The sequence below is a fragment of the Pholis gunnellus genome (genome assembly GCF_910591455.1).
Source record: "Pholis gunnellus genome assembly, chromosome: 3".
NCBI lineage: Eukaryota > Metazoa > Chordata > Actinopteri > Perciformes > Pholidae > Pholis > Pholis gunnellus.
In genome coordinates this window covers 24495597-24522236 of record NC_136529.1, presented here as the reverse complement: position 1 = coordinate 24522236, position 26640 = coordinate 24495597, and the positions used below count along the sequence as shown (strand labels likewise).

Here is a 26640-nt window from a genome sequence, read left to right as displayed (position 1 = left end):
AACTGCACATCTTATCCTTGCATAACACACCTGTGTGGAATGAACAAATCTGTGGTCTGCTGCATCAGTTTTGATCATTTTATTGTTTTTTTAAACTGTCCATGTGTCATAGTAATGCAATGCTGAATCAGTGGAGATGCCACATGACACAGTGATTTATTGGTGCACAGTGCAGCACTATAGGCCGTGCTTTTGTAAAGGACTGACTGATCAATCCAATCAGCAACAGCAACCCCCTAATCAGTGGTTTAATTACATTAAACTCAGCGTGCCTTTCACAATATAACATTGGTCATTTATCACACACAATGGGGAACTGATACCTCCCTATTACTGCTTTCACGGGCGAGTTGCCATTATATTTTTGTTCGCAACAGGGCACGCTCTCCTTTGTGCCGAACAAAAAAATAAATAAATCCCATCATCTCTGTATGCAAAGGTGAGAGAGTCGAGTCCCCCGCGTGCGTTTCTTAGCAGCGGACCTCGGTGATGAAATCAAAAGGGGTTGTGACGACACCGCGAGAAATAACAGCAAAACCCTTTGATGTGGTGCTTAAAAAAAAAATGTCATCCCAAGCAAGAAGGGGAAACGCTGAAAAATGAACTCTCCAAATACACTTAAATGGTGTGTATCTAAGCCCCTGCCATAAAATAAAAAATAAATCACTGACACGTGAATGCAGCTGACGTGGAAACAATGTGTTGTTGTGTCATCGTTGTTTGTGTTTCCGCGTGTTTATTGAGATTGGAGTATTGTTGACAGAGAGGGACTTTTGTTTTCATTTATTTATTTGTATTTATTTTTTTGGCAGGAATGGCACTCGAGTCTTTCGTCTTTACGCATTCCCCCTGAACACACACTGCTACGCGTGCGCGCGTGTGTGTCACTGCTCCCTCCCTCCCTCCTCCCCTCCTCCTCCGCCTCCCTCACTGCATCTGACAGCGTCCCTCCCTCTTTCTCTCCTCCTTCTCTCATTAGGCTTTTTCACCGGCAAAACACCGACACACTCCCTTTCCTCCCGCCCCTGTAACCGGAGAATAAACACGGAGCGGCGAAGGGGAGCAAGATTGACCTCCGCCGGTGCGCACCACCATCAATGGTCCTCCCCTGGATGTCTGTCTGACAGGAGGGTATGTTGGAATATTCATATCCCCCCCTCCTCTCTCTCTCTTTCTCTCTTGCTTGTTTGCTCTATGTCGTTTTACACCCAGGCTTGGTTGTGTTAAACGATTTGTTGAATGTCGGGCTTTAACGTTTTTCCCCCTCAATGATTACGGTGCTCTGCTGTGTTCTCTCTTTTTTGGGTTGCTTTTTGCTGCTGCGGTGCAAGAAATTGCAAATGCATTCATTTCAAGCTGCGGCTGTTCATTGTAAGACCGCGCATGGACTTTGCCCGCTTGCTTGCCGTCCCTCCGCCGCGGGGGTTGAATAATATTGTGGGAATGAAGCAGCAGAGGCAAGTTGTTGCGTCGTTTTGTGCGCCTGTACTGGCCCAGTCAACAAACCAACCAGGCTGCTAGATGCCCCCCCCCCCCCCCCCACACCATCACCACCACCACCACCACTTCCAGGATCTGAACAGGCACTCTACAGGACACGTGATGCTCTACACCTTATTTAAAAAAAAAAGAAAAAAAGTTGAGCCGTTTGTGTTTCAGGCTCTCAGGACAAACTGGATCTGCTATATCGCCCTTTTCATGTCTGTGTGTTCTCTCAACACACCTACCGCTAATTATGCAAAAGCCACACTTGACAGATGCACACACACACACACACACACACACACACACTGTGGACTCACACACAGTCAGTGCTGCCATTGTCACGCCCTCTCTTGTCAACAACCCCTCTGGTTTTGCCCACACCAAGTAAAACAAAGTTGTTCTTCGTCCTACTGGCGGTGTGATCGTCTGTTGGTGATGCGTAGACGGTGCACCTGAGGCCGAGAACGCTGCAGAGGTGAAGCAACGCTCTGCTGTGTGATTTTGCCTGCGTGCCGGGGCAGGTCCCCTGTATGGAAATGGCCTTACCTTTGGCCCCCTGGCTTCTTCGTGGGTTTTGTGAATTACATGCAGCAATTGACGAGGAATGCTTTCTGTAGTGCATGTTGGGGGGGGGGGGGGGGGGGGGGTTACACCTTCAGGATGGACTCTACGGTTGTAGCCCCCCCCCCCCCCCCCCCAACTATATTTCTATCGATTACATTGAGTCAGTTACACAGTTTGTTGCCATCGACTATGATCTCCAGGAAAGTTCGATGAAGTGTCGACTCTCATTGTGTCATGTTTCTCACTTCGGGTTCGGGTCTGCAGTGTCCATGGTACTTTTGTCACGCTCTCCCTCCAGGCCTCACGCACACACACACACACACCGTTGGCCTCGGCCGGCAGACCTGCTGTCGTCAACATCGGACACACTCCTGCGTCTGCTGTGTCAGGCCTGCAAAGTCACTCTGTCAGCCAGCCTCCTGATGCCCCCCCCCCATCCCCTCATACTCTCGCCCTCCTAACTGCCAGGGAGCCATTACCTCATCCCAGCGCCAGTTTTCTCCACCGTTTGCTCATCACTGCTACGACATTGAATTTCGATCACACAGAGTTCAGGCCTGTCGAAGCGAATCCAACTCAATGATTCTGTGTGACTGTTTTTTTTGGGGGGGGAGTTCTTAGTGCACAAAGTCTCGCTACTAGTGTGCACATGTTTGTGTTTGTGTGTGAGTAGTTCAGATGCCCGAGGGCTCCGCTGGGATTTCACAGCCCGGCATGCTGCCTCCCACCATTTGCAATTCAAAACGAGCATGTATGAAGCATCCAGCGAGGCCGAGGCAGCCCTCCTCCCCTCCTCCTCCGTGTCTCATCGGAGACGAGTCATTCCTCGCACTCGCCAAGTTAACTGCCACTTCTTCCTTACTCCTCCGTGGGAAAAAGAGATCAGCTCCTGTGTATGAAACGGTATCACAGAGGAAGAGGTGGCCATTTTACCTGAGTCATGGTTTCTTTTGTTTATGCTGTAGCTCCAGGCACATGCATTGAGCGCTGCATAATTGTGTAGGGGTCACCCTGATGTTACCAACGATGACGCAAAGGCATGCATCAGCTGTGTGTGTGTGTGTCTGTGTGTGTGCGTGTGTGTCTGTGTGTGTGTGTGTGTGTGTGTGTGCGTGTGTGTGTGTGTGTCATGCGCTTGTCATTTCTTTGGGCCCAGCTGACTGTTCTTTGGCTCATCATGTTCTTTGTAGCCTGGTGAGCTTGGTCACGTCTCTTCCTGCCTTCTGAACACCAGTGAGCAATCACACACACACACACACACACACACACACACACACACAGAGTCACACACATGGATGGATTATTGGACGGAGCTGCCAGGGTCAGGCCCAGGGGCCCAACGTGTCGGGGGACCCTCTGGCCTTTAACTGGCAAAATGTCACTCCAAGAGACACGTACCAACCAGGAAGAGACTCAAAATGACCACAAGGAAACATACTATGTCTGCAAAAAGGCATAAAAAGACCAAAGCAACTCCAAAGAGATGCAAAACAGATGCAAAGAGACACAAAGCAGCCAAAAAGCATGTGTTTGCCCAGGGGCTCATTGTGTCATAATCCACTCATGGACACACACATGCGTTCGTACTTATATTCTTGTGAGGTAGTTCCAAACCCTAACTGTATCATCACAACTAACATCTAACCACAACCCCGACCTTCACCTGAATCCATATTTAGCCCTCAAGTTTTCATCCTTAGGATTGTCAGTAAAACAACCCTCATTAATATTCATGGCATATTCATTGTGTCATTGCCTCTTTATGATGTTGTTTTTAAGGATAATGGTAGTCAGCGTCATTCAAATTGCGTTCCCAGACACAAGGGACTCGCAGTAAACTCGGCGTGCACGCTGTGGACGTGACAAGGAAGATAAAAATATGTCTTACTTATTCAGTCTCTTTCAAACTATCAAACCAGAGTTGGGGATTTTTGGATCAGTGGAAAGACTAACAAAGACGGTATTAATGAGTTTCATTTTTGTTCTGTCGGGTTTGAATAAAGTGTTTTTTTTCTGAAGAGCAGCGAAGTACAATTACTGATTTGGTCAACGGAGTCTGGTAGTTCTGAGGAGAGCACATAACTGCTTATATACACATCCAACTGTGTGAATTCAGGGTTTACTTTTACAAAATCAGAGTTGGTGATTGTTGTTACAGTGGAAAGCCTAAGAAAGACATTTTTAATGAGTTTTATTTAGTTTCTGTTCAGTTTGAATGTGTGAAATAACTGTTAGTCTGGTGGCTTTGACGAGAGCATATTGATTGCATGTTTTGTACATGAAACAAAATAATTACCCAAATCTCTGTTGATTTTAGCATCGAGGGGTCATTTTTCAATCACTGCTGATCAGAGCTGGAGCCAATAAATACCCGTGATTACTGCAGAGTCATCTGGAATGAATGTCGATTGTAACCTTTCCCATCAAAGGCAAAAGCCAGATGTTACGTTTTTGTTTTTGTCGAGTGGGAATGGAGGCGTTACAAAACTATAAAGATGGGTGACTAAGGACGGATAGATAATAAAAAAGGTCAGAAATGATGCAGCAAAGGCTTAAATATCCCGACCTTTAGTACAAGTCAAGCTTTAACAACAACTCAATAGCATTTTTCAAACCTTTTTTCAAAACCATTTTTCAATTTTTTAGACCTTCCCGGTCTAAATGCCATCCCACCACACAAACATTGTTTACACACCAACGAACACTTGATACCTGATAAACTGATGAGCAGCACTGTGTTATTGATTGTCGGCTGATGGATTTCTTCGTACTACAGTGGTAACGTGCACTGCAGCTTTGTGTTTATCTAACAGGCCATCTTAGACGTAAATCTCTGTTTTACATGCTTTTCTTTTTTCTTTTTTTAAATCAGCTTTGTTTGGAATAATCAAAAGAGGATAACGCGACACTACGGCAGCTGGATCCAGCGAGCGTAATCGCACCGGATGTGTCTGCTTTTTTTTGTTTTTTTCTGTTATGGGAGTAGAAGCCTCTTCAGGACGCTGCACCGCTACGACTCGGACCTGAACATCATATCGTTTCGCTGCGTGGTCTTTAACGGAGTGTTTTGTTGGGCTATCCAGCAACAATGTCCACAGTTATTTGCAGCGGCCTCTTCCTCCCTCAGTCGAGGGCCCTCTTCACAAGCCTGTTGCAGCGCTGTTGCTGTCTGTCTGATCAGGGCTTTATATTTAGCTTTGGTTTTCCCTCACACAGCTTCGGGGCGATTCATTGCCTTCCTCAGATTGCATCATTCTGTCTGCAGTCGGTTGTAAGAAGACAAAAGAGACACTATTTCGTGCCACGAGGCAGTTTTATTTCACCATTCTGCTTCCCCACCTTCGGTCATGTAGCTCTTCTCAGTTGATGGGAAGCAGTACTTTGCCCTTCTGAAGGGGAGGCAGAGAGCTTTACCCTGAGCAGCAGCAGCAGCAGCAGCTCAGCCTGATGATTACAATGAGTCAGCAGATTCTCCATACCACCCCCCTTCCTCCCTTCCGTTGCATACCTACACTCGTCTCCGTCGCTCCCTCTCGACTGCCGCCTTCTTTGAACAAATCCCCTTTGCCTCTAAAGGATGAGACTCATCGTGTTGTTGTCTGGCTTTGATCTGTTGCAACGATACCCATAATGCTGCTCTTTTTTTTTTAACTCCCCACAGTAAAATTCATATTTCAGCCACAGTTGACAAGGAAAGACAAGAGTTGGCACTTATTTTTTTCAGGGCTGTTTATTCTGCTTTCTTTGTGGTCTGCCGCGGAAATGCTTTTCTCCAGCTACGTTGGTCCCTTCCAACAAACCGAGCCAGCGGCCATTGTTTTATTTCGGGCCACTTCACACTTGGCAATCATTAATTGGAGCCTTTTGCATTCAACAGTTGTAGAGGAAGGCTAATTCCGCTGTTGAGCCGTCCATTTCCCCGATGACTAAAGTGTGTGATTGCCTCGCGCGCTGCAGAGAGCGGGTGAATAGAGGACAAGCGGTCTGCGCCGAGGTCGATCATAGTGCAGTATTTATAAATGCATAAAACAAGACCTAAAGAGGATTAGAAAGGCATTAATAGCCCCCCAAAAAAGAAGTAACAATTCACAACAATGCCATGCTTACTGCTGCTGCTGCTGAGGAAAATTCAGTTCATTTGCACAAATTAATTTTTGCAACGTGATGAAGTTGCAGATGTTGCGGTTTGTCTTCTGAGGACGATGGTCCCGTGGTAACTGGACTGTGATTAAAAAAAATTCTACTTAACGAGATATGCGGCTCCGCTGAGGGATGTCGGTGAACTTTGACCTCCGTGTTCTGCTGCTAATTAAATGGAGCTTGTTGCATCAAACGCCCACTGAAGAAGGCGGGTGTAGCCTGCACGCGGACGGTCTCTCACTGAGTGTAGGATGAGTGTAGAACGTGCTCATCGAGGGTCGCGTCAGCTCGGGTTCGCTGCTGTGCTCCGTGGAGGAGCAGATACACGGGACTCCTCCCAGTCCCCCGTGGGCCCCGTCGTGTGGCTTCTAAACCGGTCAGACAGGTTGAAAGGCAGATCCAGGAACAGCCGCGGTTGTTCCTCCACACTTTTGTATACGCTCACACCTGCCGTGTGTGTTTGCAGTTCTCAGTAATAAGCTGTGGACGCATGCGACACACACGTCCTGTGTGGGTTTTGTTTTTGTGTGTGGTTCATGCATTTGGGTCTGTTGCACAAACTTGTCTGTTGGTGTGTTTGCAGCCCAGTGAAGTATCAACTGTGCTGTACACACACACACACACACACACACACACACACACACACACACACACACACACACACACACACACACACACACACACACACACACACACACACACACACTTTTTATCCGTTATTTAGCCCATTTATGGCAAAGTGGGTATATATTTACATCATAACTGTAGATGTAGAACATGTACGTGTGGAAGTAAAATCAACTCACTGGATTACTGTGACACTAGGTTGTTTTTAATTAATGGTGATGTTCTCGGTTTGCCTGTTCGTCAGCAGGATCACGGAAAAAACAATTTGCCCGATTGTCATGCATGTTTATGGAAGAGGGTGCAGCATGGCCCAGGGAAGAGCCCATTACATATTGGAGTGGATCTGAGTCGCGGGGCCGATGCACATATTGTTTTTCACTTTTTAGAAATTGCCATGACAGTCGTCTGAAGGGACTTTTGTCAGATATAATATAATATCCTTGGGAGGTGCAAGTCACAATGAATCTAAAGATATTTGTATCATGTCTTTGTGTTGTGATTTGACTGAGTTATGTCTCAGAGAAGGAGGGTTTTAAAGTACTTAAATTGCTGCCGTGAACTGTTTGTCACAGCCGCTGCTGCTGGCCCCGACCGTTCACCATGTTGGCGAGCAGCAGGACAAACTACAATAACTAACTTCCTGTTGTTCTTTTAGAACACCGGCCTGTACCTGTCTCTCCACGGTCCCCCACTTCAACTCTCTCTCTCTCTCTCTCTATATGTAGCATCGCACCGCTTGAAAAAGCTGTAGACGGTTAATAAAGTAAACCCACTGGATATATCACACTGTAAATTACAGGCAGTCCTAGGATCTCATTCATTTACTTGTTCAGACTTAAAACCTATTCCAGGAATGCAACTAATGATAATTAGTATTATTGATTCATTTGCAGATCATCTTTTCGATAATTTAACAATATAAATTCCAAACTCAGCAAACGGCTAAATTGCTGAATCAATTATCAGGATTGTTAGTGATTCAATTTTGGACTGATCGACTAATCCATTCAGCACTAGTTAGATATCATTTGGTCACATGATGTGCAGGTGGATTAGAAAAGGCTTTTGAAATTCAATGGTGGAAGTTCTGACATTACAGACTTGAAAGTTGACAGCTGAACAGAAACATTATTTTTCAAACTTATTGTTGTTTTTCATGCGTTCAATTGTAGTTCACTTCATTTGGGATTTGGCTCGCAGTCGAGATATCAGGGCTTGCCACCATGAACATTTCTTTCAACTGCATGCAACCATAACAGAAAGAAATAGATAGTGTGTTTACTGTGACAGATTCTCAAGTCCCCACACTACTATACTTACAAATGCATCCAAAACATAATAGAACAAAAACATTAACAATTCAATGGAAAGCATTTTCCTGTGAATGGTCCAGAAATTACACAAGCTGCTCTGGTTTGATCCTTTTACTTTAGAAGAAAACGCTCCTCACATTGAGTTACAGTCATCATAATCTAGTACTATTGCACACATGCACAGTTATTTAGAGGGGCTGTAGCTCAAACCAATTGGCTCTATAAAGGAAGTTGACGTCGTCACCATGACGTCACCCAATGGTTTGTGGACTGCCGTTTTTTTTAAGCAATGTGTTTGGCATTTTGTCCGTCGCCATCTTGTTTCTTTGGAACCAGAAGTGACACGAGAAGGTGGAGCTGAGTGCAACTGAGCGCTGAAGAAGACATTTTTAGGTGACCAAAATGTCACAATTAACTATCAAGTTCTAAGACTAAAACACTCCCAGACCGGACAACGCCAGAAAAATGTTTACTACATATTATGTAAAATGAATTATGCCAAAAAAACTGGATGTCCGACTGGATCAGGTTGCATTTTGCAGTATGCAAGGCGGCTCTATTGTGACCCTTAATCCTCTGAGCAGCAGATATGTGAGCTAGAAGTTGAAGGTGCGATGTTTTTATGACGTAGAGGTTACCGCCTGGTGTAACCTGGAAGAAGGGCACTTAATTTCCCCAAGTTAAAAAGACTCAACTGGGGCCTTCAACGGCAACAATACCTAGTGTGGATGCTGCAGTGTCACATGACAGGGCATCGCTTTGCATCGCGGTCCTGTGGAGGCATTCATATCACAAAGTAATAAGTTTGGATGATATAGTGATTTAATTTGGTCTAACTTGAGCAATTATGAGCTTCTTGTATTTAATTACGCAACCACAGCAGCAAAAATAAAACTCGTATTTTCGTCTGGGCCGATGTTTGGGCCTTGTGCACGTCCTTGACTGCGCGTGCCATTTATCCTTCACACTTGTACGAGCGGTACGCTCTGCTGTTCCTCTTTATGGCCTTCTTCCTCTGCGTGCCGATAAGTGTCCTCCCTCCTCATTAATAAGGTTGTTGATTTATAATCAGAGAGCGGGCGCTCTCGCCTGCAGTGAGCTCCTTTTTTCTTTGTAAAAATCATAAACTGATTTCGCTGCAGCAACATTAGCGGGCCTTGTTGGGAGTGCGTCAACACTAAAGCCAGTGTACATTTTGCAACAAATTCCCAAAGTCACGCTTTTCAGCAAGCAGCGGTGGTTTGTAGAGGAAAGGTAATGTACAAAACAACATTACCTTTCGGGGCGGTCCACTCTGGGCCATAAACTTCTGCGTGCTTGGTTTTTGTTCACTCGCGTGTTATCGCGCCCCGCAACAACACTCTCACTTCTCTTCCCCACCTGCAGCTGTAAGGCCACTCCTCAATAACGGAAACCACTCATTGTTTTGGCACCAGCAGCTCCCTCTGTGATAGTCAGCTGTTTGTTTGTTGATTCTTTTCAACCGCAGGCTTTTCTCTAATTGTTCCACGGTTTTTAGAGCTTTTTCTTTTTTTTTTTTGCTGGCTGCCATTAAATGTTTCACGTAGCTGATGGATTTCCCGTCATGCATCGATTTTTCTCCTCTTTTCTTGTTTCTTTTTTTTTTATGTTGGCAGTGATAATGAGAGGCTTTTTCATAATTCATAATGGACGTCCCTCTGGTAGCCGTTTCAATGCTGCGATCTCACCACACACTTCTGCGCCAACAGCACACGGCAGCGCTGCCAAACACTTCGCAGATTCAGACGCTCTGTGTTGGCCATTTAGAAAACCACACTCTTCTGTCCACAGTGGAGTAGTAGTAGTAGTAGTGGTGGTTAGACGAATGACTGATTATGCCCAGAAAAAGTTTACAAGACAACTCTAAAATGTTCTAGAGCGGCGTTGACGTCCTTTTTTTCAGCCTTAGTCTCTCTCTGTGCCTGTCCCTGTCTATACTTAAACAAATAGCACTGAGTTCCTTGTTCAGCATCTTTTCAAATCCTCTGACACTGACACCAATAACACAGAGAGCTCCTGTAGCTTCCATTCATCCCCGGCACTGATCCTAATAAGGAGATGAATGGCTCTATACAAACAGCAGACTGAAGTTGGGCCCGCTGCCTCTTTCTTTCTCTTGTGTGCTGAGGGGTGACATGGCTGTTTTTAGTCTCCTCTGATCTGCTGTCTGTTCCTCCGTAGACCTGGTCAGTTCAGGTGCAAGGGGACAGATGGGACAACTCGCACAGCGTCTGGTCTGGGCAAAAAGAGAATAGTTCGGTTCAAGTGAAAGCCAAAAAAAGACTCTCACAAGCTTGGTTTGATTAAGGATTGAGTTGTGGTATTGTGATCACTGCAGGTGAACAACTAGCTAGAGGAAGGTGGTGTTGGTCAATGACCGTCAATAAGCATACGGTATATACTGTGTTTATGTATGTATGTATGTATATATATATATAATCCTCATCCTCTCCCCCAAAGTTATTGATGGAACTACTAGTCAAATAGCAATAGTGTATGTTGTGATTGTGTGTAACAGGCTAACAGGTTAAGTTCGGTAAAGCTTGTTAAAAAAAACAGTAGTAAGACAGTTCTACCTTTTTTTTTAATCATCAGTTCAGAAACACAAAATGCTTATTTTCACTGTCTAACGAAAGCACTTTAACAATGTCTGTGAACAATGCTTCAAAATTCTACAGTCAAAGAAAGCAACAGAATCAGCTAACTATATTAGCTAGCTTGCACCTTTTAGTAAGCGTTTAACATTATGGAAAATATATTTATTAATTACAGGTAGTTTTGTAGTTATTACAAAGTCAGTTATTTTCACAGTAAGATGTGTGGAGAATTTAAGAATTAAAAGCATTATTTAGTAGAATTTATAGCACCCCTAGTGGTGAATGAAATTGTCACAATGATGAGAATGTAAATTATGTTAAGAGTCACAATATATTTACTTATGGAATGTAATATAGGTTTACAGGATGTTTACTTATAGAAGATATTATATGTTTGCAATAAGTTTACTTGTAGGAGTCTTTTAACATAATCATTGGAAGTGTTGAACCAAAGTACAGTAGGGGGTTCTGAGCCATGAGGCAGAGACATCAAAGGGGACACAGAGGTGCTGGACAAATGGCCAAGGAAGGAGGAGGAGAACCGGAGACAACTGAAGGGAAGCAGACGGCCATAAAACAGAGAGCACTCCTGGGTAAGACCATGCGGTCCCAGGTCAGAGGTGATGTCAGAGGTGATGTCACAAGGGGTCTAGCCATTGAGATGAGCAGTGGATCGATGAAGGAGGCGTCAGAGCGATTGGAAGCCAATCACTGACCCCAGAAGACGGCCTTTGTGTTTTACGACAGATTTCGGACACTTTCCGACCATCAAAGGACATAAAAGGACTGTTTGCGAGGACGTGCGCCAGGCCATGGTAGTTCGCTTTGCAGGATCCGACTTGGTCGGGCCTGTGAGTGGAGTTGCACGTGGTCTCTGCTCTCGAGATGCATACTATCGATAGTGTATTATAGATTATAATTGTCATCATCAGTTTACAGTCGTCATTGTTTAATTAAATACTGTTTTGAATTTGGACCGGATCGAGTTACTTTATGATGCGCCTGCGCAGAAAGAAGTAAACACAGCAGCGGCCTTGCGCTTCCTCCACCAGTTTCAGCCTCAACAGATGCAAAAATGCTTATAACATTTATGAATCATTTCCTATTTTTAGTGGAATACAGGAAAATGTAGACTTTTGTATGTCGGGTTCTTTGCAACAATGGGGGACCGGAGGTTTTAAAATGTCACATTTGGAGGAAGGCAAGACTGTAAGAATAGGAGCTATTTTTTTCTGAACCTTGCTTTGACACTGGGAAATAATCGTCAGGGAGCTTTTACACCCACAGAGTCAGTTATGTATTGCCGTCCTTAAGTATTTCAAGGCTATATTAAGAACCTTTAGAAATGGAAAAAGGGCTCCCAAATTTTAAAAGCATGTCATTCAGTAACGGTGTGTCTAGTTTTCTCAGCTCTGTCTTGCATTCAGTAAAGAGAGAAACAAAATGAAATCACAGTATTCTAAGAATTCCTTGGCTCATATTTTAAATGTTTTCATAACCCCTTTGCACTTAGTTTTCTAGTTATGCTTGTGTTTTATTCACACCCACTACTTGCTTGACAATATACAACAAAATGAAAAAAGGACCATTGTTGGAAATAAGTTCTGTGCGGCAGTATGAAACCCACGAACAATAGAATTCTTCAAGTTATTGTTTTCGCTCTTATTTATTTCTTTCAACAGCGAGTGGGAAGCTCTCACTGTAAACGTTTCCCTTGTAAAGTGGTTTGCATTTGCTCATGTTGTGTAACAAAATGTGGGAGTGAGACGCTGCACTGTCACATCATTGCTAGGATTATATATATTTCTGCTTTTCCTTGGTAGCAGGCAGCAGTTCATTTTACACCATATCTGTACACATGCTTTAATTGTACATAAAGAGAATAAATCAGGTGTGAATTCTATCTCCCCCCCCCACCCCCTGAAAAAAGCACAACTCTCTCCCACAAGGTGTTTACACAGAATGGAACTTTGTTGAAGCTTGGTTGGGACGCAACGGAGACAAACCTAATTCAAGTGTTTAATTTGATCTGGCAGCTTCCAATTAGCTGCATCTGTCACACAACAAAAGCAGTCCAAGCTGTTGTTTGTTTGTAGAGTTTGGACAGGACAAGTTAGTGCATCTGGTCATTTACTGTTTAGCCCGAGAGCAAACTTGCCTCTGCACCTGAATCGTCGCTGCTCACCAGCAGCTGTTCGCTTTTAAAGTGCTTTTGACACCACCCTTATTTCAGCCTCTGGCAGCCTGTGAGTTTCACCGATTATTTTCAAAAGCCTGTCTGACCCCTTTAGCCACGCTGTCTTTTCACAAGCAGCCAGCCGTAACTCTGGCAGAGACGTCTTAATCGCCCTGAAATCTGGATTGAAAACTGAAGGGCGGCACAGGTGTTTCACTGGATCACTGAACAGGCTGACATTTAGGGAAGTATACTTCTTCGACGTGTCCAACTCAGTGGCATGTGGTAGTTACGACCAGGCGGCAACCTCCGGTTTTGAAAAGTGAAGCCAGTGCGGAAATGCCTTAAACATGCATTCTTTCTAATGGCCATCAGGAGGCGACTCTGATGGCAAAAAAAGTATAGGCTGGTTAAAAGAAACAATATATAAAGTGATTTAGTGAGCGCTAGAGGTGCTGCTAAATCGATTTATGACAGATCCAGGCTAGCTACTTCCCTCTGTTTCCAGTCTTTGTGCAAAGCTAAGCTAGCTGGCTGCTGGCTGTGGCCTTATATTTAGCGTATGTACACTGACACCGTACTTATATGCTCAGCTCATTCTCAAAAATGAATATTTGTGTTTCCCAAAATTATGGAACTATTCCTTCAAAAGTGTCTCGTCCAATGACATCATGTAGGTAATCATGTTCTATAAAAATGTGTTTTCAATGAAACGGGGACTTTCGTCTTTTTCATGTTTTTAGAACACCTGACGAATGAGACGGGTGCGTTTTATTGAATGTTCCTTGAAGCTGTAACTGGGTAAATGTTTGTTCTTGCAAAATGCTGATCCACTCCGTGATCTGCAGACTTTGTGCAAACAAACAAACAAACAAACAAAGCAAATGAGATAACTCAAACACTGTCTCGATGACACGTTTGACATTTCACTGGATCAATACGCCCCACATCGCAGCAACAGACAGCCCCATTAATGCGGGAACAAATGCACACGGGTGGGTGACGCAGCGGGAGACCCATCATCATTCACTTCTCCGTGTCGCTTTTCACCTAATGCCTGAAAACCATGTTCATAATTCATATTCATTACATGCACATATTACTAATTCATGCTTTGGGGGACCATTTGTCACTCAGTGTAGAAGCGCTTTATGGTTTAGTGTTCGTATAGCTTCCTTTGCTTCTTGAAGAAATCACGGTGCAAATGTACTGTTGGTGATGCTGGGTAAAAACGCAGAGAAGGATTTCATCAGGAAGTCCCACTTTTCAAGGAGCAATGTTCATGTATAGCCCTGATTTATATTCACATGGCGTCGCCAGACTGGACTGTAGACTTGGGAAATAGACACACTGCTCTGGAGAATGAGCAGCAGAAGGACTACAAATAGCACATTTGGTTAGACCACAATCGGCTTGTATTTTGTGCTTGTTTTGAACTCCGACAAACCCTCCAGTGTCCGTCTCTCTAGTGGCTGCTCACTTTAGACTCACAACTGCGTTGTCCTTCTAATTCTTTCTCTTGATGCCTGCCTCCACTTTCTCACTTTTTAACTAGTTTCCGGTTGGTCCTGACGAGATGTTTTGATGATAAAACAAGGCGTTTCGTTCACTTCTGCCAGCACATTTGAAGCACACTGAGTAACAGTTTACATAAACCTGCATGAGCAGATGCAGATAATTTGGGGGCTTGCTTTAGCCCCATCTAGCCGGAAGTTGTCGCTACCTTCGGGGCTAACCCCCTTTGCTCCGGTAGCAATACCTGGCCTTTGGGTATCGACCCGTACCAGGTAGCGATCCGATACCAGTGTTTGATTAATAAGCTGTATGCCTCAGTGTGTGGAAGTGACTGGAATCAATCGTTTATGTGTAAGGCAACATCAGGCTTGCCTTTAACATTGCTTTCCTAAGTTAACATTAAAGTGGTGTTCATTTGTGAAGATTATATTGCTGAATAGAACGTGTTAGTGTGATAAACTTTACTTGTTTTATTTTTTGCAAAAAATAGGAGAAAAGAAATCACATTGGCATTTTGTTGAGGGAGCCAGTGCGACGCTAACTTCCGGGGGTTGGCCTACAAAAAAAGCCGTTGTTACAGGTTGCTGGTGAAAGAAACCTTGTCATTTGCAAGTACGTGTAATGATGACAAATGCCGGTTCAGCCGGTCTGCGGTGTAAGCGCGTACACTCCAACGGACCGCCGAAACCGGAAATCGACCCCAGCTCTACTTTGTTCGGTGCAGCCTCGCTGACCTGGAGATATGGCAGATGAGTGAGCTCATCAGGGCGTCCAGCTCTCTGCGTTGGTTCGCCTACATCCTTCATGATTGCTCATCAACGCTCACATTCATAATTCATGCTTATTATACTTTCACATTTTTACATATTTCATGGGTCGGGCTGATTACCGCTTTTTCAACAACTCCTGTCTAGTGTGGGTTTGTTGTGTGTGCATGAATATTTAATGTCCGGAGACGGAAAGTACATTGCTTCAGCGCGTTAGATGCCGTCATTCCTGTGATTGGTGAACGAGAAGAATCGCGGAATTCTATTAGTGCTGATTTGTTCCTGTTTTTGCCTTTGAGCGGTGCAAAATTAAGGACGAGCTTCTCATCTAATTCATATAATTATATCTGTGAATGTCTTGCTTCAGAACTTTTGCAGAAAGTCGCTGTGTGTGTGTGAGTGTGTGTGTGTGTGCGGCTGTGTGTGTGCGGCTGTGTGTGTGCACTGCCAAAGATTATTGTTCCCCAGAATTGTCTTTCTTTCAATTTTTTGGAGAAGTAAAACAGCTTTTGCTCTCAGATTGATAACCATGCAAATTAAAGAATACATAATTGATTTTGAATTAATTTCCTGAAACCTAAGTGCAAATAATTGACCGTGTGAGCTTTTCAACTCTGCAAATAATTGAATGTTAAACAGAAAACGTGTGGGTCTGAGTCACATGGTTTTCACATGGCAGCAGTACTATCGAGCTGCAAATCACTGTCGGAATATTATTACGTCTTGCGGGTCCTAAAATCCTCAAATTGCAGGTGTGCTTCATCACTTCAGCACCTCATACCTATAACTCTGTCTGACAATATATAATATCTGCCATCTTTTTACAAAGAAGTACAAATTTACATTTACTGAAAGTGAAATTGACAGACCTTGACAGACTATCAGTTTCTCTGTCGACAATATGTACATCATCTTCCCACACTCACTCTAAAGCCCATTAGAGTGTAAAGTATGAGCGGAGACTGACTGTAAGGTAATAGTGTCTAAACTTAAAGACGTTTGGCAATCCTTAGATACCAAATCATATAGTGGTGCAGGAATGAGTCCTAAAAGCCAGAAATGAGTCAGCATTTGTGCAATTCCTGTTCCCTTGTCTTGAAGTCAATCATTTTCCAATGGGTTTTTGGTGAGATGCTTGAACAATTTAGCCTATAATTTGCAATAATCTAGAAGATTTTCCTTTTCAGTAAAAGTCTGTTAAGTCACTATCTATCATCAAATGAGGTAACACAATGGCGATTGAAACTGTGGCCCACTGATGAAAGCCTTTGCATTCGCAGTATTACGATTTTGGGATCTATGCCAATAATTCCAGAAAAAATACGTGTGAATCTCTGGGAAGTGAGATCCCAAAACTCACCTGCAATTCCCGCTTATTGCCAAAGTTGGCGTCAAAGTTAGCGAAATGGATATCTTTGAGATTGTAACTTTTAAGCTATTTTATATTCAAGGTAAAAAACAACAGTCCGGCTTACTTGTGGTATAAAATAAATTAAAGTTCCTAGGTTAATTCCGCTAAGTGCTTTATGCAGTATTGGTATTCATCTGATGTAACCCAATCTTTAAGAACAGAATCAAATTGAATTGGTAGATCTGTGCCAATAACCAGCTCTTCCATAAAAATGAAAACTGAATATTTTAAGACAAACCACAAATTTAGATTTATTCCTAAAAGGACAGCTTCTGCCCAAGGGACACTTGCTCTATTGGAAGGGGACCGGGCAAGTTGCACTCTATTTGTCTGGAGAACACTTCATCCTGCCACTTATTTTTTTTTTGTCTCTCTTGTCTCTCGAGCATTCATTCCTCCCTCCCTCCTCCCCTTCCCACTTCATGCCCTCCTTTGGCAGCACCGCCCTCCGGTCACCCTCCAACCTCGCATGATTCTCGTATTGATGTGACGCGGGGTATCTTGGCCAGACTCGAAGGGAGCATCGATTTAAACCGAGGCGACGGGTTATTAGCCATCTCTGTTGTTTACCCAGCTGAACAGACTTCAGTAGGGAGTCGAGAGCAGGAAGCAGAGCGGAGATCAACGTCAGATTCAGATCAAGGCTTTTTTATCACACCGCATCAATCGCAGGTCTCCTCCGTTGAGTCATCCCTCATACTTATGTGATAGAATCTCAGTTTAACCATTTTCTCAAGGTTATTAAGATACCAGGGGTGTGCGAGCTTGTAGTCAAAGTCTGAAACTGCATAATAATTGTCAAACATCCTTAATGTTTATTAAGGTCAGACTGAGCCGGAGGATAGCTGCTGTTAGTTGGAAAAAGTTCAATTTTTTTTGGCCCATGTGGCCGAATTCGTCCTCTGCAGTCGACCCAACTGGACTTCTCAGGAGCAGAGGCCAGACATTCTCCAGTGCCAGCGGATGAAGTCCAAATTCAGTGCCTGGAAGCTAACAGCTATGGCAGGAGTATTTTTTTTGTTACCAAACATGTATGACTTTTGTTGTGGGAGGAAACCAGGGCAGCCAGAGGAAACCCACACGGAGACAGCAAGATCAAGCCAACTCCAGACAGCAAGATGGCCCTCTTAACAGCTAACCACCACGCCAACATGCTGCCAACTACATATATTTGTTCTCAGATTGACAATTTCCACACCACAAAGATTACAAGAATGATGCAAGGCGATGTAATATCTCTGTTTTTCCACTCGTAAGATCTAAAAGTTCGTTTTTCCGTTGACACCACAAGGAAAATACTGCATCGTAGATCTGGAGCTGCTGTAGGCATCGACATGACTGCTGAGGTTATAGAATGGCATAGAAAGAAATACTTGGCACCACATGGCGGACAGGGAAAGTTGGCGAACATGGTGCAGCAACTAGCAGTGAGCAACTTATATTTGAATATTTGAAAAAGAGCTTAAGGGAGAGTAAATACTGGATTTAGATTCATCAGGCCGCTTCGTGACTGCTGGGTCTGTAAATTCCATTTGCTTACAAAAAGGGCAGCTGAACTACTGTACTACTACATACTTTAACAAATTATCCATATGAACCTGATGAGGCCATTATCTCTTAAACACACACATTTTTCTTTAACGTTCTGTCCACTCAGTGGCAACAGAAAGAGAAGAACATTAGTGCTGTTTTAATGAAATCACTATTGGAATGTTAGCAACTGAGCTTCAGTGTCTTCAAAATGAAAGACGATAGTGACAAGAGTGGCATTAGAAGATGTAAAAGTGTCCATTGAGGACTTCAATTCTTGTGGACAATGTGTTGACTATACTTGTACACAGGAGTTGAGGGTTATTTCAATTGATTTCTGTTCTGTTGAACTGAAATCATTGACCACCTTAAAGGGAATATTGGCCTTATTTTATGTGGATGTCCAGTCAGTGCTGATTTGTAAATGTAGTTAATTGAAGCAATACATTTCCTCAGTGCTCGCTATATTGGCCGACAGAGTTTAGCTCTCCTGCTCGCTGAGCCTTGCCGGCCGTGCCTACATGTACCAGCATGCATTGCGCGCAAGCTTCTGACACCCAGGCCCAATCCCAATCTCTACACTCTGTCCCACTGTCAAATCATCGAGTGTTTGAGGGCTCTCTCGCAGACGTTTTGAGCCCTTTATGAACCCTTCCCTTACGTCCTCATTTCTGCAGACTTGGCCGGGGGTGAATTGCCCACAATTCATAGCAGTGTGACGTTAAACACGGGGTTACCAGTGGACGCACGGAGACGTAATGAAAAGGAAAACAAAGAGGACGTTACACGTGTGTTCAGCCTGTCAAATTAGATTTACTCAGAGACATTAAGGATTAAAGGTGGAACATAAAAACACATGAAATCAGAAGAATGGAGGCAGAGATTATATTACACAGATTTATTCATCAAACATTTCATTTTGTCATTGAAGCTGTTTTGACAAAAACGAGTAAATAGATTATTTAAAATGACCTCTCATCTTGTGAAGAAGAAGCCTGCAAGATGTTCAAATCAGGGAGTAAAAAATATGAAATAAATACCCACAATTCTACATAATATTTTTTGTTGTTGTCACGGTAACCTAAAATGTTGCAGCAAAGTGCTGTCCCATTCGTATTTACACCATTTCAAGCCCTCACAGTCTCTCACACTCTCACAAACCATTCACCAGGTGACGTCAGTAATAAGTCCCTGAGGGTTCAGGGCTCAAGGCCTTAGAGGGGACATTGGGATCGGGCCCCAGAGTTCCCGCTGGCTTCGTCCTCTCGCACGACTAATGCAGCCGCAGCCTCGTACGCTCTGGCTCGGATAAATACTGCTGAATATCAGAGGAAGCCAAAACACTAGAATGTATAAACTAGTCCGTGACACCCTCAGCACGCCTATTTTGGGATGCCATGTTCGTTTTCAAGTTGGAAGTTTTAGTCTTATTGGTCATAGGTTAACACGGGGTCAATGGTACAATGAGATGTTTTTGACAAGTGAACGGGTCAGCTCAGCAATAAAAGCCCTCGTAGCTAGTTTGCAATACAAGCAAAGTAAAAAAAAAAAACTTGATTTCCGCGATAGAACGTACAACAGGTTTAGAAAGTTCCGTTTTCGAGGAGCATCTAGAGCTCCGCGTCCCTCTAGCTACCAAGAGGCAGAGACTAGAAATCCAAGCTAACACAGCAGGCTGTAGTTCTTCCTTGTACTATGTCACTGTCACGTCAAATGACACCTCTGGGTGCCAGAAGAAGAATAACAGCAACTGCCTCAATCAAGTCGACGACATCGGTGCTAACAAGCGAGTGAATAAGTGAAAACGTATTCTAACCTTTCCTCTGATATTGCAGTTGATAGTCCTTCTTTGTCGGCTCTGTAAGTGAAATCGCTCAGTTTAACCGTTTCTGAACTCCAGAAGTGCTGGACAGTTATTGATTCCTTTACCTCTGTTGGATTTTTTTTTTGCACTCAGTATTGCCGTCCTCTGTTTATAGAGCCTGACTGACATCTTCTTTAACTACTCCAGTCTGCGCATATTCACCTTGAGGCCGCGAGGGTTGTGACTTTGAAATGAAAACTTGAGTTTGTGGAGCGCTGTCTGTTAACAGACGGCAAAAGTCGGCGAAAGTCAATATTGCGTTGAGTTTTTCCACTTTGTTATCAAAGTAGTAATGACATTTTGGTTATTGTGTAACAAGTGCTGTGTTTACCGTAGTCTCCCATTCTTTCCGCTGGCCGTCACTGATGAACAATTAATCAGACGTACTGCACCACCATTTGCACTAATATCCCAAATCCATTGTCCATTGTTGTTGTTGTTGTTGTTCTTTATGTTCATATATATTCTTCGATATATATTTCTATTGTACATAGTAGTTAAATGTTAAATGTTTATGCTTAGTTTTCTGTTCTACTTCGTTGTCTTTAATGTCCTTGTTTTTTAAAATTGTTCTTGTTTATTTGTATATTCTATGTATGTACGTTGAGAGCAATGTGAAAACCGGAGTCAAATTAGCAGATTAAAGCCAATAAAGCTGATTCTGATTAATTCTTACCGGAAAATCTGCTGAAGCGAAATTTAGACCATCATGTGACACAAAAGCTAATCGTAGTGAGACTGTTTTCTGATGGGTATGTTGTCCTTTCAGTTTGTTTCTTTGCATTTAATAGCTTCTCTGGTCTTCTCTCTGTAATACAAACCGGTGTAATAACAACATATACCCAACATATTTGGGTATAATTATGAGCTAAATGGTTCATTAGAGTGAGGATTAGACTGACGATTGATTACATTAGCTGCGATTGCAAAAAAAACTATTTTATCTCTAGCAGAGGACATGACAAACTGGTACCTCGTTTTAGAATTAAAAGACCAGTGAGCTCACTGTTGCGCTGCTCTAACACAGATTTATATACTAGTCATGCAGCTCGTACTCTTAGAGAAAAGTCTGGCAAAAAACACGGTTTAGGGAAAAATGTCCTTTTTATATTTCTCTCCACCAATTTTAATAATCAAATACTCAAGGGCCCAGTGTTGAGCATTGTTGTGTCTGCAAAGGAGTTTATGTTTGTTTGTGTGTGTGTGTGTGTGTGTGTGTGTGTGTGTGTGTGTGTGTGTGTGTGCGTCCACTAGCACTCAATCGCTCCCACAGACGAGGCTGACAGGACAGATAGCCATTTACCTACAGAGTGCCTGCTCAGCACATTCAGCCTCTCTTATTTCAAGGCGGCAGGCTGCCAGTAATCCCCTGAAAGGGAGAGGGAGAGGATTGAAAGGTGTTTTTGTTTTGGTCTGCCCGCTGCCTCTTCTCGCTGTACGAGTTCGGCTGTGTCCAGCTGACTTACACTTTGGCTCTCGCCTGCTGGTGCCCTGCCTGCTGCTGCTGCTGCTGCTGCTGTGTTTATGGGGCTGATAGAGATGAGCGTGTATACACCCTCAAAGACTGAGCCAGCATGCTCCACCAGGGAAGCTTGGTTAGTGGACCTACGCAGTCCCGGCTGCACCGACGGGCATTAGGGGTCCGGAGAAATGCCGTACATTTTTGTTTTACCACAATTCATAATTAATCTGGAAAGTGACAGGTTTTTGAGGTACACATTTATTCTTTTTATTCGCCAATTAAGCCTATTTTGAATGTAAAACCAAAAGTTAGCGTTGATTTATTTTAACCTACGTACGTCACGATGTAACCTACTTTATTTCCGTATATAACCTAAGTTACTTATTAGTTATTTTTACCCAAACCAATACCTTTTCGTAAACCTAACCAAGAAGTTTTGTTTGAATACACAACGTTCACTACCTGTTGAAGTCTATCGGGAAAAGGATCAAATAAAAGGGTACCCAGTGCCTTTAAATGTGTCGTCAAGGCGTCCTGACCAAGCTTCTGTAAGTGACCCTGAAGAGAACTTGTTGACTCCACCAGGTGGGACAATTAGATGTTATTCTGCTTGTTGGACGCATTTTCATTCTGTCATAATTGTCTTAAATATTGCATGTGTATATATATGTTTGCTGTTGTATCTGATGTTGCATCATACAATGAAGACGAACAGCCACACAAATAAGGAGATAACACTTAACATTTCATCACAGCTTCTCAGAGTTTTTGTTAAAAGCAGAATACAAAGAGAGCAAAACAGCCCCTGCCTCTAGCATTAGTTGCATTTTCTCCTTCTAGCGTTCTTTAGAGGTGTCACAGGGAAGCTGTTCGTGTCTTAAGGAGGACACAGAAGTTGCCTGTAAGTAGAAGAATGCATTATTCACGAGGGTGCACTCGGGGAATAAGGAGGGGAATCATAACCAGTGAAGAAGCTGCTGATCTGAATATCCTCTGATAGCTCCCATTGAACGGCAGCAAACATCAGTATGAATGTAGAACATCGCCGCATACATGAGGGACGTGAGCCTCGACACGTCGCGTCACATGATAAGAAGCTGCTCGTGCCGCGGAGTATTGCGTAGATAATTTAGAGGGTTTGGAGATCGAAAGGAATTATGGGTAGCGTGCCTGCGGCACTCAGACCCTCCCCCTCTCCTCAATTATTCCAGGTCAGTCCTTGTTTAGCACAGATTGATAGATTCTATAACTGCCAGGTTTTTACTAAAGGGACCAATTGTACCCCGAGGCTCAGGATAAGCATATTAAACAGCAGATTATGTGTAATGCTTTCTGCTATCGATCCGTCAGGGTCTCTGAGGTGACAAATGGTTGGTGCCTGGGAAGAACAGGGCGAGCCACACACACGCACACACACGTACATACACACACACACACACGCACGTACACACACACACGTACACACTGATGTCAGGCTTGTGGTGAATTAGAGACAGAGAGCCCACCAAACACCCACCTTCAGGTCAGCCTAATTGAACAGAGTGTGATTTTTGGCTTCAGTAGGCACAAAGCCCAAAGCAGAGATGTGTGACGGGGGGAGCTTTACTATTCTGGCCTTTTAATATTGAAACGAGAGCTGAGAATTAGAAGTTATCTTTGTTTTACATAAACTGCATAGCTGCATGTTAAAGCTGCAGTTGGTACTTTTATATAAAAATATATTTTTTTGTCATATTTGCTCAAGTTGTCACTGACAGTTACACATGAGACGGATAATCTGTGAGAGAATCAGAGCCGAGGAGTCTCCGACGCACCTGTCAATCACTGCTCGTGAAGCTCGTTAACTCCGATCAAACTGTCAAACTAGGCAGCCCTGATGATCAAATGTAACTGTATTGCCTATTCCTCACTTTAAATGTTTTCAGAAACATCATTTAGTGTAATGTTTAAAAATATACATTATGAAATGGACTCTTGGGCTCTGTTAACAAATAGCATCAAATCATAGCACGCTGTAGATGATAAATCAAGAAAGTAAAAATGATTGAGGTCATGTCCATATCTTCTGTGAGAAGTGGATGTAGTAATTATTGTGACAGGCCGAGCAGTCACCAGCAGCTTCACCCTCAGCACTGGTAACTCAAAGAGACACACAAAATGCTCGATATGAAATCCAGAGCACATCTATTGCCTCCACCAGGCTCTCAATATGGGCGGCAGCTCGCAGCTAACGGTGCTAACAGCGCAAACCAATACAACAGTGCTAACAGGGTTTACTTGAGAGGGGGAACCGGAGGGGGGGGGGGGGGGTGCGCTATGCTTTCCGTGACGAGGGGACGGCGTTATAAGCTGTAACCGCCGTATGAGCGCAGTGCAGGGAGTTGGCCATGAGCCGTTGGGGCACGCTCACATGCACTAACATGCACTAAAAGCTCACATGGCACGCCTGGCTATGTAAACAAAGCAGGGACAAGCTCTGATAACACACAGAGAGAGAGAGAGAGCGACTTCATTCTCTGCTCAGGTAGACTTTACTCGGCTATATCTTTACATAGCAAACAGTAGTTTGATGCCATATTAATGCTCTGAGTAGAGAGAATCTTTAATTTGTTATGATGACAAGTTTTTAACGCTGTGTTTTACTGGCTTTCATGCTGGTCTTGTCACTCGTTGCAAAGCTCCACAGAATGGAGTTGTCAAGAAGTGCACACCTCCACCCACCCCTCCAACACACACACACACACACACACACACACACACACACACACACACACACACACGTACAGACTGATGCAGTGAGTTTCCTGTGCCGCAGTGGCTCTTGGCATGCCCTTAGTGGGAGGATAGCGGAGATTGGATGAGCATTCGTGCCTACCTATAAGCACAATGCAGCAGCTGATGTGTGAGAGAGCGCGTTCGCCTGTGTGTACGTGTGTGTGTGTGTGTGTGTGTGTGTAATCTTCAACAACAAGGTCATATCAGCCTAAGTGTGTGGGCCCTCGCTGTTGTGTGTGTGTGTGCTTGAAAAACTCCCCAGTGTAATTCCCCAGTAGGAATGCCTGTTCACGGAGGCAGCGGGGAGTCTAGTGGGTGTCCCAGTGTGATCTCCGGTCGAATTCCTCTTCACATTGCGTAACCGTGTCAGTCCATGGTCTATTTCTCCCTCTGGGTATACACTCGGGAATGTTGTTTATCTCCTGACGCAACGGAGCACTACTTCGTGTGAAACAACACGTGCCAACGATAGAGTGAAGTACGGTCCGAATGGGACTAGATTATTTGGGAAAGAGGCCGCCTGGCACTCGGTTAAGGTACGTGCTGTGCCTGTCTCGGTGGCGAATGCAGGAGAGGGTCTTACGGCGGCTTTGAAATCCTTCCTAAAGGGATTGGCATCTGAGTTCGGGGGGGGAATTCTGCCCACTCCGTCTCCGCTCGTCAGGCTGGAGCGTTTGCCATGTGTGAAAATCCCAACACCGCATATACTCAATAAAAGCAGAATTGCTTCTCTCGGTAAACGTCTCGCGGCTCGCCCAAGAACGACCCTCTCCCTGGGATTTGCTGCAGTAAATGTTTTATTTGCGGAATTAAGGGTGCCCCGGGCTTAAAGCAGAGCACAATACGATTCAAGGGCCATCCGAAGGGTTGACTTTCATCGATTTATCAATTTGGGCATAGTGTTCTTCATTTGCAAGAGTAAATTGGTGCGAAGACCTTTTTAAAGGAAGTGTCTTTCAAGAAGTCTGTTTTAACCGCAGAGGGTTTGATGTTAATATTTCAAAAAGACATTACATTACAGCACATTATCCACCGCAATAATATCAAATAAAAACATGTTTTGTTCAGGGTCAGACTCAAAAGTCACAAAACATGAAAAAACGTTTTATTCGTTCACCAGCATCGGCACATATTGTGTTTCCATGCAGCACATTGAAAAAGAACATTCCCTGGAGTGTTGTGTTTTTTTTCATGCAGTTGAGTCCAACACTTGTAATTATTACCTTTCATCCACCATCAAAGGAACTTTGAGAAACTGACTTTGAGAAACTTTTTACATTCCGTACATCAGAGTGACCGGAATAACTGGGCTTTCATTTAGTCAGAAATCCCCTTTCGGCTCCACGCGGCGGCTTCTTTCAGGAGTGGGATCCTTTATGTCGCAGTGAGGTCGATCATTGCTTTGAGGTCAGCGTGGTAGTCAATCTGAGGCTGAGATGTGAAAGTCTCAAATGTAGAAACTGCAGGAGTCGTAACCGCAGCGCTGTTGTGCCCTTTCCCTTCCCCGGTGCCACATATCTATTGTGCTGCTCATCTCACACAGTCGTGATGAATACCACTTTAACGTGCAAGCTCCATGAAACGTGCGTGCAGGCAGACTCTCTTGATATGTGAGGTCTTTGTATAAAGTTTCATGTTTTCCAGAAGACAAAAAAGCTTGGATTTTATCAGTACAATGTGCTGGATACTTGCTGTCTTGGTGTAAATAAGTTAGTTATAATGGGGCTTTATGAGAGTCTCTATTTGGGCACTTGCAACTAAGTGAGACTTTCTCATCTTGATTAAATACATCAAGTCAGTAGAAGCCTGAGTGCTAGAGTTGTTCCGATACCGGTATATTTACGGTACAAAGGAACAACAATGGTCACTCGCTACCCGGTTTGTACTTCCTGCCCGATCGGTACTGCACATGTGCAAACTAGTACTACACACCTGTGGTTAAACACTCTTGAATCATTCTTCAAATGTAATCGTGTAAAATGTAGTTTTTTGTGAGCAACTTGTTTGACGGAGATGTTTTCACAGCAATATGACATTGATATTAGAGCGCACTGGTACTTGGTACTCGGTATTGGCCAGTACACAAGTTCAGGTGTCTGTATTGTGAAGTAGAAACAATGGTATCGGAACATCTTTGAGTGCAGCTGTAGTTGTTTTTACTTTGACTTTGAGAAGGCTGCAAACAGCCTCAGACTTTACCTCTTGTCTGCATATTTGCAGAAGAAAACAAATGGATTTTCAGAGTCTGTCTCATCTTTAATTTGGTTTTTCAGTGGTGAAGCAAAAAGAGATGCGAGGAGGCATCTTAATGAGATGTGGAACGGTCTCCTGGCTGCCCTTCCACACAATACCCATTGTTTTCCACCTCAGAGGCGGCGGCGAGAAAAATCCCA

The 26640-nt window shown here is 43.8% G+C and overlaps 1 protein-coding gene across 2 annotated transcripts in view; it reads left to right on the top strand.

Annotated features, from left to right (window-relative positions):
* Nucleotides 1-993: 993 nt before the first annotated feature.
* Nucleotides 994-26640, top strand: part of LOC306716058 (band 4.1-like protein 1) — a 75279-nt gene continuing 49632 nt past the window's right edge. For both annotated transcript variants that reach the window (XM_079186607.1, XM_079186606.1), the window contains exon 1: nucleotides 994-1131. The gene's annotated coding sequence lies outside the window, so the exon portion shown is untranslated. The remainder of the gene's footprint in view (nucleotides 1132-26640) is intronic.